At 41.0% G+C, this 16,118-nt stretch overlaps 1 non-coding gene and 2 pseudogenes across 1 annotated transcript; 2 read left to right on the top strand and 1 right to left on the bottom strand.

Annotated features, from left to right (window-relative positions):
• The window catches only part of LOC142461063 (protein C1orf43 pseudogene), a 41,515-nt pseudogene extending 39,360 nt beyond the window's left edge, over positions 1-2,155 (bottom strand).
• Positions 2,156-2,363: 208 nt separating this feature from the next.
• Positions 2,364-2,804, top strand: LOC142461062 (jupiter microtubule associated homolog 1 pseudogene; annotated as a pseudogene).
• Positions 2,795-2,867, top strand: TRNAK-CUU (transfer RNA lysine (anticodon CUU)). Its single transcript has one exon. It is a non-coding gene; the product is annotated as a tRNA-Lys (tRNA).
• Positions 2,868-16,118: the final 13,251 nt, after the last annotated feature.

Below are 16,118 nucleotides of genomic sequence, written 5' to 3'. Positions count from 1 at the left end.
GGTAATGGACCTGTATAGGCATTGCCTGGATGGCCTCAATCTGTTGCTTGATAAATGCCATGAGCTTGATAAACACCACAGGTCCCAGTGAGAGCAGAAGTAATAGGCTAACCAAGGGTTCCAAAAGTGGTGAGAGAGAGGGTAAAAGCCCGTTTAGCCCGGTCCAAAGTGGGTTGGCAGACAACTCTCGTCTTCGCTTCTCCAGGTCTTCTTGTAGTTGTCTGATCTTGTCTCTGACTTATTGGCGTAGAAACAGCATTTTTCCTGTAAAGCCAAACAGATACCTCCCTGTTCTGCTGTGAGTAAGTCTAAACCTCTTCTATTTTGTAACACTACTTCTGCTAAAGAGTCTACTTGATTTTGAAGATCTTGTATGGTGCTTGATAAAGCTTGTACATCTGAAAGCAATTGTCTAGACAGCTTGGTATATTGGGTAAGGGAAAATATTGAGTGCCTGATTAGGAAAAGCTGAAAAAAACCCGCAATAAGGGCTTGTCAATTGTCCCAAGGCTGGGATTGGTTGCCGGATACCATCTTCTCCTTTCCCCAATCCTTTTCCAGGGCTATAAGCCTGAGCTAGCATCTGTGCAGTGATTATATCATTAGGGCTGCACATTATAATTTTCATTTGAGAGAGTAAATCCCTGCCCCAAAGGTTAACAGGCAATTGAGGTATGATAAACGGCTTAATGAGGCCTGAATTATTTTCTTTGTCCTTCCAGGTGATGTACTTGGAATTTTGCTTGGCATTACTACCTTGCCCAATTCCTCTCAAGCTAGTTAATGTCTCTGAGGTGGGCCAATTAAAGGGCCAATTTTCCTGCTTAATAATGGTAACATCAGCTCCTGTATCTATCAATCCTGTAAATGGCTTGCCATCCAACCATAAGGTCAGGGAAGGCTTCCGATTAGTAATTGGTTGTACCCAATACACATTAGACGACTCAAAGCCTCCTTTCCCTCTTTTAGAATATTGGCTCTTATTATCAGTCTCAACAAATGGTAGTAGAATCAACTGTGCTATTATTTCTCCTTGTGGTATAGTAATGATATTGTCAACAGCTTTGGCCATAATTTTAAACTCTCCAGTATAATTATTATCAACTACTCCTGGGTAAATTTGCAAACCTTTCATAGTAACACTACCCCTTCCTAAGATTAATCCAAAGGTTTCAGGGGGTAGGGGACCGTGCACCCCAGTGCTTAAGGCTTGTGCTCCCATGTCGGGGGTAAATATTGTGTGGGAGGTGGAACAGAGGTCCAGTCCTGTGCGCCCTTGGGTTGCTCTACTAAGTCCTGATTGTTGCTGCTTGCCGGAACATTGCTGACCACCCCATAAGCTTGTTTCGGGGCGTGGGTCTGGCCCCTAATCCCATTTCCCTGCTGGAGTGGCAAAGGATTCCCTTGACTATCAGTTTTAGACTTACATCCATTGGCCCAATGTTTCCCTCTTTTGCACCTTGGACAAGGGCCTGGAGCCCTCGTCTCAGCACTCCTATTTGAGTCCCCTTAACAGTCCTTAGCAAAATGTCCAATCTTGCCACATTTAAAGCAACCCTTTTTATTTTTGTCTGTCATTAAGAAAATCCTTTACCGTTTGCCCGCTAAAGGCTGCTGCCATGGCCAGGCTCTGTTGAAATGAAGGCCCAATGTCTGCACAAAGGCAGATATATCCCTTCAAGTCTGTCCTTTACCTGTGGGGTCTAATTGCTCCCTACAGGCCGGATTGGTGTTGAGTCTATGAGCAAAGTCTGCGAACAGCTCATCAGACCCCTGCTTAACTCCAGTGAGTGAGGCTCCGGGATCCCCTTTAACGGGAAATTTCCTCCAAGCCTTTTCCATCTTTTTATATCAATCGTCCCTTCCTGCGGAAACCAAGGACAAGTATCTTTTATAAAGTAAAAAAATTTAAATAAATCACAACTTTTAACCTTTACTCCTTGTGTCTTTAAAGCCTCTTTCAACTGTTTCACATAAATCTGATGCTTGCTTAATCCTTGTCCCATTTTCAGGCGCTTTTACTAACCTTCAGTCTTGGCGTGGCAGGTTCCCGCAGCAACCGCAGTAATTTACTTTCACTTTTACTCGCCGGCCTCACTCGCTGGTCTCCTTTGGCACCTTCTTCCTCACGGTATCCCTCGTATCTGGGCCCCATGTTGGACACCAGAATGTCCTGTCCCACGGGAACTTCAACGCAGTCCCTAGCGGGACCTCAGGGAGCTGTAAAGGCGGTGGCCGGAGCCTCGCGGTGGCAGACGTTCGTGCAGCGGATTCCGGTAGTAGGTTGTGGAGTGGTTCTGCGCCCTTCGGCTCGATCCTCGCACCGCGGTCCCGGGTGCTGGCCCTCCTCATTCCTGGGCACCATGACCATCACCACCACTTTCAAGGGCGTAGATCCCAACAGCAGAAGCAGCTCTTGGGTTTTGTGGCCACCAGGTGGCAGCTCCAATTTCTCATTAGGCTTTGATGAACCAGTAGAAGCACCTGTGTGGAGGAACAAAATGACCTCCAACATCTTTTGGACGTCTGAAGAAAGCTCCCCTTCCTGGACCAAGTCCACAGGCGCCACGTCTAGTGGTGGCAGGGAAGACTCTGAGCCCTCGCTGCCCCAGACAAAGAGCTCTTTGGAACCAAACTCCGGACACTGTTGTGACCTGAAGGGAAAAGGCGACATTCACGAAAATGTGGACCCAGACCTGTCCGCCAGCCTGGGCCTGAGCGAGCAGAAGCCCGTGCCTGCTGCTCCTGTGCCCAGCCCCGTCGTGCCGGCGCCCTTGCCATCCAGGATAAACCTGCCCGACTAGCTCAGTCGGTAGAGCATGAGACTCTTAATCTCAGGGTCGTGGGTTCGAGCCCCACGTTGGGCGCCAGAATGCCCCGTCCCGTGGGAACTTCAACATGGACCCTGGAGGAGGCAGTGGGAATTGGGGGCCAAGAGACACGAGACATGGAGACAAGAGAGCAGTCTGATCAAGTCTCGTTTATTGAATAAAATGCAACAGCTTATATAGGCCAGGGAAAGGGAAACAAGCCGCAGGTGTTTCCCTGAGAATAAATGGGGGAAGCAAGCCGCAGGTGTTTCCCTGAGAACAATGACTGCAGAAAAAACAGCAACTGTGCGTTCCTATGGAAAGTTACAGAGCTCAGGCAATAAAGATCAAGACAATGGCCGGGCCTCATGGTTCCAGACAGGCAAGGTTATGACTGGGCCTCATGGCTCCCGACACAAACCACCATCCCTGCACTGACCGATGAATGAAACCGCTGGCTGTGGGGACTGGTGCCCACTCCTGATGATGAATCGCCTCTGTCTCTTCTCTGTGTGAGCAAACAACTGTTGCATCCAATGCCTGTGTGTAAGGTGTGTTTTTGCTGGAGACCTCAGACATTGGTTTAACAGAAATATTCTGTTAAGTCATCCTTACACTACAAAAGAAGGGAAAAATGCAAATGGAAGGAAGAATAGGTTATTTTTACCAAGCTACCTTATAAATTGAAGCACAGCCAGAAAATATATATTTAGTAGGAAAACCATTAACATGTTAATAAAGATAATATAAATAATACCATCAATAATGCCACAGAAAAAGTTATCATTAACCTAAAACACAGTGTAGAAAATTCTATGGAGACCAAGGTAATTGGGAAAAAAGAACAATTTCTGACAGTAGTATTATAAATGATTAAACAAATTACAGAAAACAAAGTAATGGACATAAGCAACCAAAATAAGATTCAAATTGGAAACACAATCAACATAATTCACTGGCACCAAGTGAATTCTGACTCATAGTGATCGTCTAGAGCAGAGTAGATCTGCTCCTTAGAGTTTTAGGCACTGTAAAACTTTTTTTTTATATAGAGAAATTGGCAAATTTTATTATGAAATACATATTAGATAACATTTTATCAATGTTAGATTTCTTATTTAATTTCCAATATTTTATTAAACTGATTTTTTGAAAGTATGAAAAATAAAAATGCTTTAAAACATTTGTTCCACAACTAATATCTTTTAACATTTTATTTCTTTATTAGGACATAATCCAGACATCTTCCCACTCTATAGTTAAATCATATCAAGTAGTGTTGTACAATCAGTAAGAAAACGTTCTTTCTTCTGGAATTCCTTTCTATTAACTCCCCCAGCTCTCTTGCTGAAACCCCCTGCAACCCTTATTCTGGTTATTGTCTCTGTAGAGTCACCCACCATGTGCTTCATAAATTAAGAAACATAAAAATATATTAGAATCAAAAATGCTACCAACAATGACAAGACACAGCAGAAATAAACCCCAAAATGTATAAAACAAAAATGCATAAAATGTTAAAACCCAAATTAATCACAAAGTATATCAAATGACAAGTTTTTAACCATCCAAGGCAGATGTGTCATTTTGACCTACTATAGTCATCTCTCCAATATTCTGATCACAAGCTTATTCCATCCTTCAGTCATGGTGAGAGGGAAATCACAGGAGGTGATCCTGTAAATGTATTTTAAACTTCCACTGTCCTCTGTGGCCTTCTGCATACCAGAATCTCACAATTTGAGCTTGATACTATTCCCTCCTTTGGATTTGGATTATAAATATAATTTGGATTATAATTTACAATCCTTGTAAATCTTTTTTAGAGCCTCATCTGTCTTCCTTGGAGTGACTGGTGCTTTTGAACTGCTGACCTTGCACTTAGCATCCCAATGTGAAATCCACTATGCCGCTAGAGATAGTGGTGTTGTAAATAACCTTTATCTGCATATGTATTTATTACTTATTTATTACACATTGTTTTCCTAATTGATTGAAAAACATATATCTGTAACTTAATTAAGAATGCTATATGTATTGAGTTTTATATGTCAAATAATTTTAGAATTTTTATAATTTAAAAATGGAATAATATATGATTATATTCGGTAATTACACTTAGCTGACCAAAATTAATCTAAATTTTCTGCACCTCACACCATGAAAGATGTTGTTGGGTGTTTTTGAGTCAGTTTTACTCATAATGTCTTACAGCAAATACGTAAAATTCCAAGTCATGAACCATCCTCACGGGCTCAAGTGTGAGACCATTTTTGCAGCCACTCCATCTGTGCTTCTAACCGAGCATTTTCCTCTGTTTTGCGGACACTCTACCAAACAGGATGCACTTTCTCTACGAACCAGTTCCCCCAACCACAGGTTCAAAATATGTGAGAAGTCATACTATTCTCAGTTCTAAAAAGCATTCTGAGATATGAGTGTGCGATGTCCTCCTCTTGTGACACATTTGCTTTCTTTTGGAAATCAAAGCTTTCCTTCCAACAAGTGTTCCCTTCCTTGGGACTCCAATTAGTAATCTTACAAATGAATCCTTGAACCAGACAGCTCATTCCAGTGCACCTGTTCCCCTCTGTGCCTGGAACACTTGTTTCTGCATCAAGGGAGACCGTGGGGAGCAAGCATTACAAAGGATATGTCACAAGTTTAGCTCCAGAATTCACCCCAATTATTTTCTCAGACTTAGAGATATTTAATCAGTTACTACCCACAGTGCATAGGGAGCATTGCAGAGGCCTACCCTGGGGCTGTAATAGATCAGTGAGTTCAAGGCATTTGAAATCATGCTTTGCGTTCCTGAATCTGTACATGCCTGTATTTCCTTGTTAACAGACTTTGAGTAACAGATAGGATGAGAATGACCATGATAATCTGTTTGTCAAGAAGGAAAATAGAATGACTGTGAAGTTTCAGAGTCACTTTAATATTTGTTCCTCCATTCAAGCATGCAGTAAGGAGAAACTTTAGGTGGGGGATGGAGAGGAGAAAAACTGTCCCTGAGTTTGCTAAGAGGTAAGAGATGAAGCCCTAATTCCAACAGGAAATCCTCCCTGTCATTCATCTGTGCCTGTCTAGGGCTGGGTGTCTGTGCTCAGTGGGTACTTCGTGCCCCCTGCTGCCCAATGTGTTCCAAGAAGGGGAGGTTTGTGTCTGGGCTCACACTGTGCTCCCTGCACAGTAATACATGGCCCTATTCTCAGCAGTCACAGAGTTCAGTTGCAGGGAGAACTGAGTCCTCGATGTGTCTCTGGTGATGAAGAGTCGGCTCAGGAAGGACATTTGTAATCTGTATCACCATCATCATCTATGTATCCCAATCCACTGGAGCCCCTTCCCTGAGGTCTGGCGTATCTGCTGCCAGTTGTAACAACTGCTTGTGATGGAGAAACCAGAGATGGTGCAGGTGAGGGACAGCTTCTAGGAGGGTTTCAAGAATCCAGGGTCTGACTCCTGAAGCTGCACCTGGGACAGGACTCCTGTAAATAAAGAGAATTGGAATTCGCCAGTCACTTGCAGTCACAACCATCCCCAGATTCCACACTGATATCTGAGATCCTCACCTTGGGGAACTGTCAGCAGGCACAGGAGAACACATAGCAATAGCATCTTTAACTGCAGCTGTGCTTTCCCAAGGGACCCACAGCCCTGTCAGAAGAGAACTGATAGCGTTCAGTGTCTAAGGCTGGGGTTTTAACCTAGTGCCTGAAGAATGATTTGCATAGGAGGGAGCCCTGTGCTTGTAAATAGAGGCTCCCTTGTTTCCTCTGAGGCCATTGTAGGGTAATTCTTCTTTTGAACTCATCTGTGTGTTAGTCTGCAATAAGAGATCATTTTTCCTAAGAGGATGGTCAAAAGACAGCCCAGCATTTTTGAGTCCAGTATTCTCTCCCTCCAGCCCTCATTGCTCCTGCCCTGACTGAGGCTCCCATAGATCCTGTGCGTCAGACACTGGGCAGTATAGAGTTTCATGAAACCATCAGGTCCACCCCAGAGTATCATCATTACCCCACACTCTCCAACACCCATGTCTTCTTTAGACACTGATGCTGTGAGACAGCTAGAGGCAGAACTAGGGGCTGTCACTCTACATGCCAAAGCCTCCTTCTGCCTTACAGGAAGTTGGAAGCTGCTTAAAGCTAGAAGACATGCTCACATTCAGGTCTTTGAGACAGGAAGCCGGTACACCTGGGTGGGACCCCATCTAGACCTGGTGGGCTTAATTCAGACAATGGGGTTAACCAGTATAATCAAACAGGCCTCCTACTGGGGCCTTGAAAAAGCCAAATCTTTGAGATCATGGCTCTCTCCCAGCGGCTACTACACAGTTCAATGCGGCCTGGCTGTGATCCCGTGCAGCAGCTGTTCCGTGTTCTCTCTCTCTCTCTCTCTCTCTCTCTCTCTCTCTCTCTCTCTCTCTCTCTCTCTCTCTCTCTCTCTCTTTCTCTCTCATTCATTCAATATACTCTAACACGTGAAAACGGCTTCTATTCTTTATAAAAAAAATTCACTTGAATCACAAACCAGGCTATGGTGTGAATTCTTTCTCATGCATATCCAAGGACCAAGGTATTTCTAACTCAAGGGATCTAAAGATGCCTCTTAATCAACCTCCTCAAAGTCCTTGGTAGTTTTTCTGTGTGGGAATATGTTTTAGAAGAATTAATACCGGACATATTCCAAGGAGTTGGGGTTTAATGATGCCTTAAGTATTCAACTCTTCCATGTAGCCATTCAGCGCTATTTTCCACCCTTTTCTCCCTTGATTATATCTTCTCATGTTTCTGGGCTCTTCAAATTGTTGCAACATCCAAGCAAACCCCATGAATGCTTGAGGAAATGGTTCATGTGCTGGTGGGTTCCCTTCAGTCCAAATTCTTATGGTCAGGCAGTGGCATGCCAGATGCTGGGACCAGAGGTTGCCCTCCACCTCTGTCTTAGTATTTTATGACCGGCAGACTCTGGAAAGATGTCTCTAGTAGATTTTAGCTGCCTATTACTATTAATCAGCCAGGTATTTCCCCACCTTGGGCCATGATCATTATAAATCCCACGGATCTTATAAGCAATACAAACACTATATCCCAGTGCAAGATGCCTAAGGAAGACCTCAGTGTAAGTAAAGTGATTCATGTGTCATAGTGTCTCAGGGAAGAAATTTCTACCTAGAAAAGTTGGGTCCCAGACACAACAAGGTGTTGACTCTGTAGCCTCTAAGAACTGCAAGCTTCTTTAGGGAGGCCCCCGTGTTTGGCATAGATTATTCAAAATAGTGCAAAACCACTCAAGGGTCATGACTTTGAGTAAAGAGATATCAAATCAGGAAGTGGGAAAGACTTGTTTAGTAGACAGGGCAAAGTAAGAATAAGATCTATAAACAATATTTCAGATCTTGAGCCAAAATGCACCAGCTTGAGACCCAACAAACACTCTGGATTAAATGAGGTCCATTCAGGTTCTCAAAATTTAGGAATGAGCAAAGACACTTTTAAATGTCCTTTACCCAGGCGTCTCTGGCTCACCAGAAGTTTGAGAATTTCCAACCAAAGTGCGTCTCTCTACTTGTCCATAATTTATGTATGACCCCTTGATAAGTGTTAGGGATCTCAACCTTGGGGTATATATATATATATATATATATATATATATATATATATATATATATATATATATATATATATATATATATATATATATATATATTCCATGACCATGAACTCAGTAGCATTATCCCTAAATATGTATTTTTAAAGTTTAACTCACATCCAGATTACTTTCCAATTTATATACACCATCACAAGCATTTTTCTCCATTTTCACAGTTGACACCACTAATTTACAGAATGATTGTATATCTCTTAATTAATATGCATTGTATAACACAAATTTCAAGCACAATGCAATGTGGTGGTTCAATAAAATCCAGGATTTCAAGCAAATAATATAATTTTTTTCAGTTGGAAAGCAATAGATTTATTCAGTTTGCGCACACAGACTGACATGGCCTTAGTTGAACCTGATCATTCCAGCACCTAACATCTCTTGCTGGCGGGACATTTAAGTTTCACACTATGATGTAGCTGTACAGTAGTCCAGGTCACCAGCATCTCTGAATGTGAATGCCGTAACTGTACAGTAATCAGGTATAAAACTTTGCAGCTTAAGTTTACAACTATTTTTTTTGTTGCTTTCTGAGTTTATAGCTATGAAACAGCATGAAGGAGAAGGCTTCATCCCTGAACTCATGTAGAGTCTGTTTGAAAATCTTAATGGATGGATGGTGACCCTTGTTCCAAGAAGGCACTTTCATAGGTCTGGCAAGCTGTCCCTGGATGGAAGCCCGGAATGTAGCCAGAGCTGATAGGGAATCACTTGTTCCAGCACCTCGATCTCTCCTTTGGACCAGCTTCCTCCCAGCATGGTGCATAGGTGAAAGCTGAAATAGAAATACAGTTACATTTAAATTATATTAATTATGGAATTACATTTATATCTAAATTATAATGAAATACAACTATTTGAATTAATATGCTCCTAGAAAATCTGTCACATGTGCCATTTATAAACATTTGTGAGGGGGTGGGGACAATGAAATTTACAACAAGGCAAACAGTAGACAAGAGATTTGCTCAAGTGAAGCACCTCTCCTTACTCTACACAAGGTAGCACAATGCTCCAGGCCCTCAGATGTGTCCTCTGAAACCCATCACCTGTTTAGTCCTGATTCCCTGCCAGTGTTGGAACATGTTAGGGATTAAGACACACCAGTTGTTCATCCTGGACTGAGCAAACTTTGGGGAAATCCCAGCCCCCTACCCCTACCCACACCCTTACTGGGAACAGATTTGCATCATGGTTGAGAGACCCCCCCCCCATCTTTGCCTTGTCCTTCTGTGTATATCTGACTCCATATGTGTCCTTCTGCTCTTTGGAAATGGGAGACTGGTTCCTCCCATTTCAGTTTCTAATTCAGTGGTTGGTACCAACCCGCACATTGAGAGAAGCTTTGAAGGAAACTGTATGATTGATACACTGACAGGAAACCAGCTCTTAACCCCTCTCTAGCCTGTCTGCCAGAACTTAGTCCTGACTGAGAGACCTAAGCAATCCCTGAAGTCTAAACCTTTCTTTAAGTAGGTTTCTGTACAGATGCTTACAGATTTACTTTACTGTGTCTCATTATTGGAATAGAAGGTTGTGTTACCAAGGTTGAGGATGTCCATTTGATGATGCACGCATGTTCTTGGAATTATTTCTGTCAATCAGCTACTCAGTGTATATGTAGGATATGGAATCACCATAATACCAGCAACAGTTCTCACTTCAGCCCCTACAGGGAACTCATTCCCTCCTCTGTTATTGGCTTTCCCATTTGAAAATCTTGGATCATACCCTGAAGCCCAAGACTTTGGGATATCAGTCATCTGTGCCTCTCACGCCAGGTAGTTTCAGTTTTAAGTTCAACAAAACAGTTTGGAGGTTCTAGTACATTGAAGTAACCCTGGGATGCTCTCAGAAGCTTTTCGCCCCTTTCCGTTTCCTACTAGATGACAGCATATCCCAATCTAAGGTGGATCTTCTACTACAGAAGTGTTTGTTTGGTGTTGTTTCACTTTGTTTTTTCTGTCTTTTAAAATTTTAGATGAACAAATGAGAGAGTGAGGAATAGTACATAGTTAGATAGTCATGTCACTACATTGCCTTGGATGTCATATTAAATGTTTAAATGATCTTAGCAGAGTTGTCAGGTCCTGTTGCTGTTAATGCCAATAGTGGTCTAATACAACATTTGCCCATTTGTGATTGTCTAGTTTCACTCAGTATAATTTTCCTTAGGTCTAAGTCATGATGAGCTTTGTGGTTTCTCCAGCAGTTTTTAGACATGTATAGTATTCCATTGTATGTACGTACCGAAGGTTTCTTATCTAATCTTCTACAGATAGTCTTTGGGATTATTTCCATTTTCTTGATATTGTTAACAGTGCTTTGATGAACATGAAAGTGCATATGTCTGACTGTGATATGAGATCTCCTTTAGAATGTAAACCCACCGAAATTATTGAAGGATGGTATGCAAATTCTTCTCCCATTTGTTTGTAGTTTGTATTATTTGCTTTTAGCATCACCACATAACTTTTCAGAGCTCCTGGACAGAACTATCAGTCAGTGAGCAAATGTTCCAATCTCTCTGCTTCTTCTCCAGTATGTATTTTCTGTTTTTTTTTTAATGGGCTATCATTGTCAGTGTAAGGTGATACCACTTTTATTTTAATCTGCATCTCCTACATGGCTAATGATCCTGAACATTTTTTTCATAACTGTTTGCTATTTGAATGTCTCTCTTAGTTAACTCTCTATGGATTTTGTCTCTCTATACATTTATAATTGAGTTATCAATTTTCATTGTGGTATTACAGAATTCTCTAGATTTTAGATTCAAGTTGTCCAAGTGTCCATTGCTTAGGATTGTTTTCTTAGTCTATGGATAACATTTTGTTCTCTAATTGAATGTTTTGATTCAAAAATTGTTCTTATTCTAAGTAAGACTGGCCATTTGTTTTATCTTCTATTTTGTGTATTTGCTCTAATATGTGTGATAATATATGTATAACCTCCAACTGGGCCCTTATGTTTGTACCTATTGATGATTTTTATAGCTCTGGATTTATGTTCAGGTTTAAAAAAATAATTTTACTGGGGGCTCTTACATTTCTTATAATAATTCATACATCACTATGTCAAGCACATATGTACATATATCGCCATCATCCTTTCAAAACATTTTCTTTCTATTTTAACTCTTGGTATCAGCTCTCCATTTTTCCTCCCTCCCCCATCCTCCCACTCTCAGAGCTCTTGATAAGTGATTGTTATTATTTTCATACCTTACACTATCTGCTGCTTTCTTTAACCCATGTTTCTCTTGTTCATCACCCTGGGTGGGGGGTGTTGTACAACCATCATTGCGATAGGATTTCCATTTTTCCTCCGGCCTTCCCCCCACCATCATGGTATAGTTACTCCCATTGTTGTACCTGAGGGGCTTATCTGTCCTGGATTCCATGTGTCAAGAGCTCTTAGAGATCACTGGTACAGCTCTCTGGGTCTTACCGGCACATGCTGTGGTCTAGCCGGATTTGTAATGTAGAACTGGGGTCAGGATAATGTGTGTGTGCATGCGAAGCATCAAAGAACTAGAGGAATGAACTGGGAGGGAAAGGACATTTATAGAGGTATAAATACAGGTATATATATATATATATATATGTACATATGTTTATATTATTAAGGTAGCAGATAGACGTTGGGTCTCTACTGAAGCATCCCCTCAATGAAACAACACTTTGTAATAAAAACATGGCATTATATGATGCTCACCTTCCTGACACGATCGCTGAAGACAAAATAAGTGCAAAAACGGTGTGATGAATAAAGCAAGGGGTGCACGGCTATTGAAAGATAGAAAATCTGGGGTTTTAAAGGCTTAAAGATAAACTAGTGGCCATCTATCTCGGAAGCAGCAAAGCCCACATGGAAGAAGCACACCAGCCTGTGTGATCATGAATTGTTGACAGGATCAGGAATCAGGCATATTTAGACCAAAAAACAAACCATATTAATGGGAATGAGGAAGGTTGGAGTGAAGACCCAAAGCCCATCTATAGACAATTGGACATCTCCTCACAGAAGGGTCACAAGGAAGGAATTAGCCATCTAGCGTGCAGTATAGCACCAATGAAACATATAATATTCTTCTAGTTCGTTAATGTTTTCTCCCACCCACTATGTTTAAGTTGTTGTTGTTTTTGTTTATCAATCTTGAGTTTGATGTTGTTCATGAGGTGAGGTATGCGTCCTGTGTGATTCTTCTGCAGATGGAGATCCAATTTGTAATCACCATTTGTTGAATTGAGAAATTCTTTCCCATTCAATATTTCTTGGCCCTTTGTTAAAGGGTTTTGTATGCTTTCCAAAGTACCATGTAGTTTTGACTACTGTGACTGTTTTTGAGGCTGGGTAGTGGGAGGTCTCTTACTTCATTCTTCATTTTTTGCAGTTTATTGCTTATCTTGCATATCTTCCCTGTTCATATGAAGTTGATAATTACTTTTAACATTTATGTATAGACGAAAGGTGCTACCTGGTCATTATTTTGTTGTAATTAAAGATTGTTTTCAGTGACATTTATATTTTTATGATACTGATTCTTCTTATCCATGAACATGGGCTATTCTTCTACTTGTGTAGTTCTCTTTTGATTTCTTGTTATTCTTAGCTACCATGGAATAGGTGTCTGATTTATAGCAACCCCATGCACAACACAAGGAAACACTATCTAGCCCTGCGCTACCCTCATAATTGTTCTATTGTTTGAGCCCATGCATGCAGCTACTGTGTCAATTCATTGTGTTAAAGGTATTCCACTTTTTCGCTGACCCTCTTATTTACTAAGCATGATTTTCTGATTTAGCAACTCTTCTCTGCTGACAACATTTCCTGTATGTGTGAGATAAAGTCTTGTCATCCTTCACTCTAAGGAACATTCTGGCTGCATTTTTCTATAGTTTTGTTTGTACCCATATTTTATTTCTCTGGATTGTTTTAATCCTGGGTATTTCATCTTTTGTGTGGCTATTGTAAATGATAATTTTCTTTGTTGCTTTTATTCCAGCGCTCTCTTCATTGGTTTGTTGTAATGCTATTTATTATTTTTGTGTTAATCTTATTTTTGGAATATTGTCAAACAAACTGTCTCATCTTTGTTTATTTCTACATTGAATATTATATTTGTGAATAATGATAAGTTTACTTTTTGCTTGCCTAATCATATGGTTCTGTAATATTTCTCACTGAGAATTCCAGGACAAAGGTGAGTAAGAGTGGTGATAGGTTACATATTTTTCTGACTCTTGTTTGCAAGGGGAATGCTATTAGTTTTTCCACAATTGAACTCAATGTTTGAAGCAAAACAATGGCACATAACAACAATGAAAATGTTGATTACCAAATATATATATATATATATATATATATATAAACATGATCTTTATCTGGCATATATATGAACATAAATTTCTACAAGGTTACAGAAAACTTTATTAAATAAAAATGTTGTTTTTAATCTTATCCTTATGAACTCAGGGTCTCTGTCTTTTAATGTACTCTTACAAAACACAGATCTTAAGGATTAAAGAGCAATGTGGTCAAATCCAGAACTAAGGTGAACTTGATCCAAGCAAGAGTACTGCATGGGAATTCTCAGATGCCTGGGAAAGCTGTACAATGTTTAAAGAAGACTGATACAGAGTTTATCCTTATATTTAGGTGTTGGGGGGATATCGAGGATATCATTGACTACCAGGATAGTGATAAATTTCTGTGTTGGAAGAAGTACCATAAGAATATTCCTTAGAAATTTGAATGTCGACAGTCATATCAGAAAATGGTCAAGATTTCAGGAGGGGCCAGTCCCTGGAGAATGACTATTTGCTTTCTTATTAGAGGATAAACAAGATGTATTGACACTGTAACAATGTGATAAGACATGCCAAATATGATGAAGATTTAGGATTAGGCAGTGTTTTATTCTGATGCACATATAAACACTATAATTAAGAACAAATTCAATGACATATAACCACTTGGTTTAGATTGAAGAAATGTGATTTCCTAACCAGTAATATGTTGCCTAAAAATTATTGCTAGAAAAAGTGTGACAAATGAAGGTTTAAATAATGAATTAAATCACTGTCCTATGATAACTCTCTTTATCTCAGAATAATCAGAATTTACAAAAGACAAGCACTAATGTTCATGTGTAAGGTTGTTGCTGAGTGTGAACAGTGAAGAGTGAGATAAAAAGGAAAGCTTGGACTTCCTCTGCACCTGCTCCCAGCAGGCTTCCTTTATTTTGTGCAAGCTGAGCACCAGCTCCAGTCTACCCCATCCTGCAGGGGAGGTTTGTGTCTGGGCTCCCTGTGACTTCCACACACTGTGTCCCTTGTACAGTAATACATGGCTGTGTCCTCTGCTTTCAGGTCTTTAATTTTTAGAGAGACTGTGTTTGTTGGGTTGTCCCTGGAAATTGTGACTCTTCTTCAAACTGACGGAAAGTCACAGTGAGTACTCCCACTTGGATTACTCACTCCTGCCACCAACTCCAGCCCCTTCCCTGGAGCTTGCCAAACCCAATGCAGGGAAATCTAGAGGCTTTACAGGATAAGCTCAGAGAAGTCCCAGACTGTGTCACATCTGCTCCAGACTCTATAAGCTGGACGTCACACAGGACACCTGGACAAAGAAGCCAGAGACTACGCTCAATCCAAACTGCAGCACTTAGACCAGGTCTGATGTAGGAGGGAAATTACCTTTGACAGTGATCAGAAGGGAAACCCATGTCAAAGCTGTCGACATGATGCTGATGAGTAGAGACCAGGGATGCTCTGAAAGGACCTGCACACACAGAGCATCAAGTGCCTTTCATTATCAGAGGAGGAGGGACAGCATTTGCACATTTTTTGTTCCAGTGGACATTTATGGGCCACCACCCATGGATTCCTGAGATCTGATGCTCAGAGTTACTCTGCTTGTTGCTCTATGGACCACATGAGAGCAGAAGGGCAATGGCTGCCCCTCCCCAAACCTGTGTATAGAGGGCAGGAAGCGTAAGAAAGGAGGACAAATGTTAACGGAACACTTAGGAAAAGGGGAGATAATCAGGGAAGGCAAATTCCACAACTTTGAAGGACAAACTCAGAGAACTCCAGGTTGTGCCTAACGAACTTTTACTCAATCCTGCTGTCACCTGGCAACAGTTCCCCTAAAATGGCATATACACTGTTGGCATCTTGCTGATGATGTGTCTGAGGTCATCACAAAAGGTGTCATTATTTTTTGTGGATTCCATGGCCATAGTCTGTAACACTGAAATTGATCATGCTGTCAACACCGCCAGCAAACACACACTTCAGTTACAACAAAAGCATGGTTTAGTTACTGTTTCTATCCTTGTGTACATTCCCTTTTCTGTTCACAAGTCAACAAATGGAGCATCAAAGGAGATACTCCCGGGTTTTCTGGGTGGTGCTTATCAGTATGATTCATATTTGGACAGTGTTCTAGTTGTTAGCAAATAGATTGTGGGGAGACAACTCTACTTTCCATTTGTACAATACTATTATGAAATGAAGTCCTAACTGACCTCTCCTGGAATCAAGATTGAGAGAGAGTGTGTTGAGTGGTCAAACAGGGATAAAAACTCTGTGTTCAGTTTTGCGGGTCACACAGGTGTGC

Source organism: Tenrec ecaudatus, chromosome 11 (genome assembly GCF_050624435.1).
Source record: "Tenrec ecaudatus isolate mTenEca1 chromosome 11, mTenEca1.hap1, whole genome shotgun sequence".
Lineage (NCBI taxonomy): Eukaryota > Metazoa > Chordata > Mammalia > Afrosoricida > Tenrecidae > Tenrec > Tenrec ecaudatus.
The sequence above is the reverse complement of the archived record's forward strand: the minus strand, read 5'-3'. Positions and strand labels throughout refer to the sequence as shown.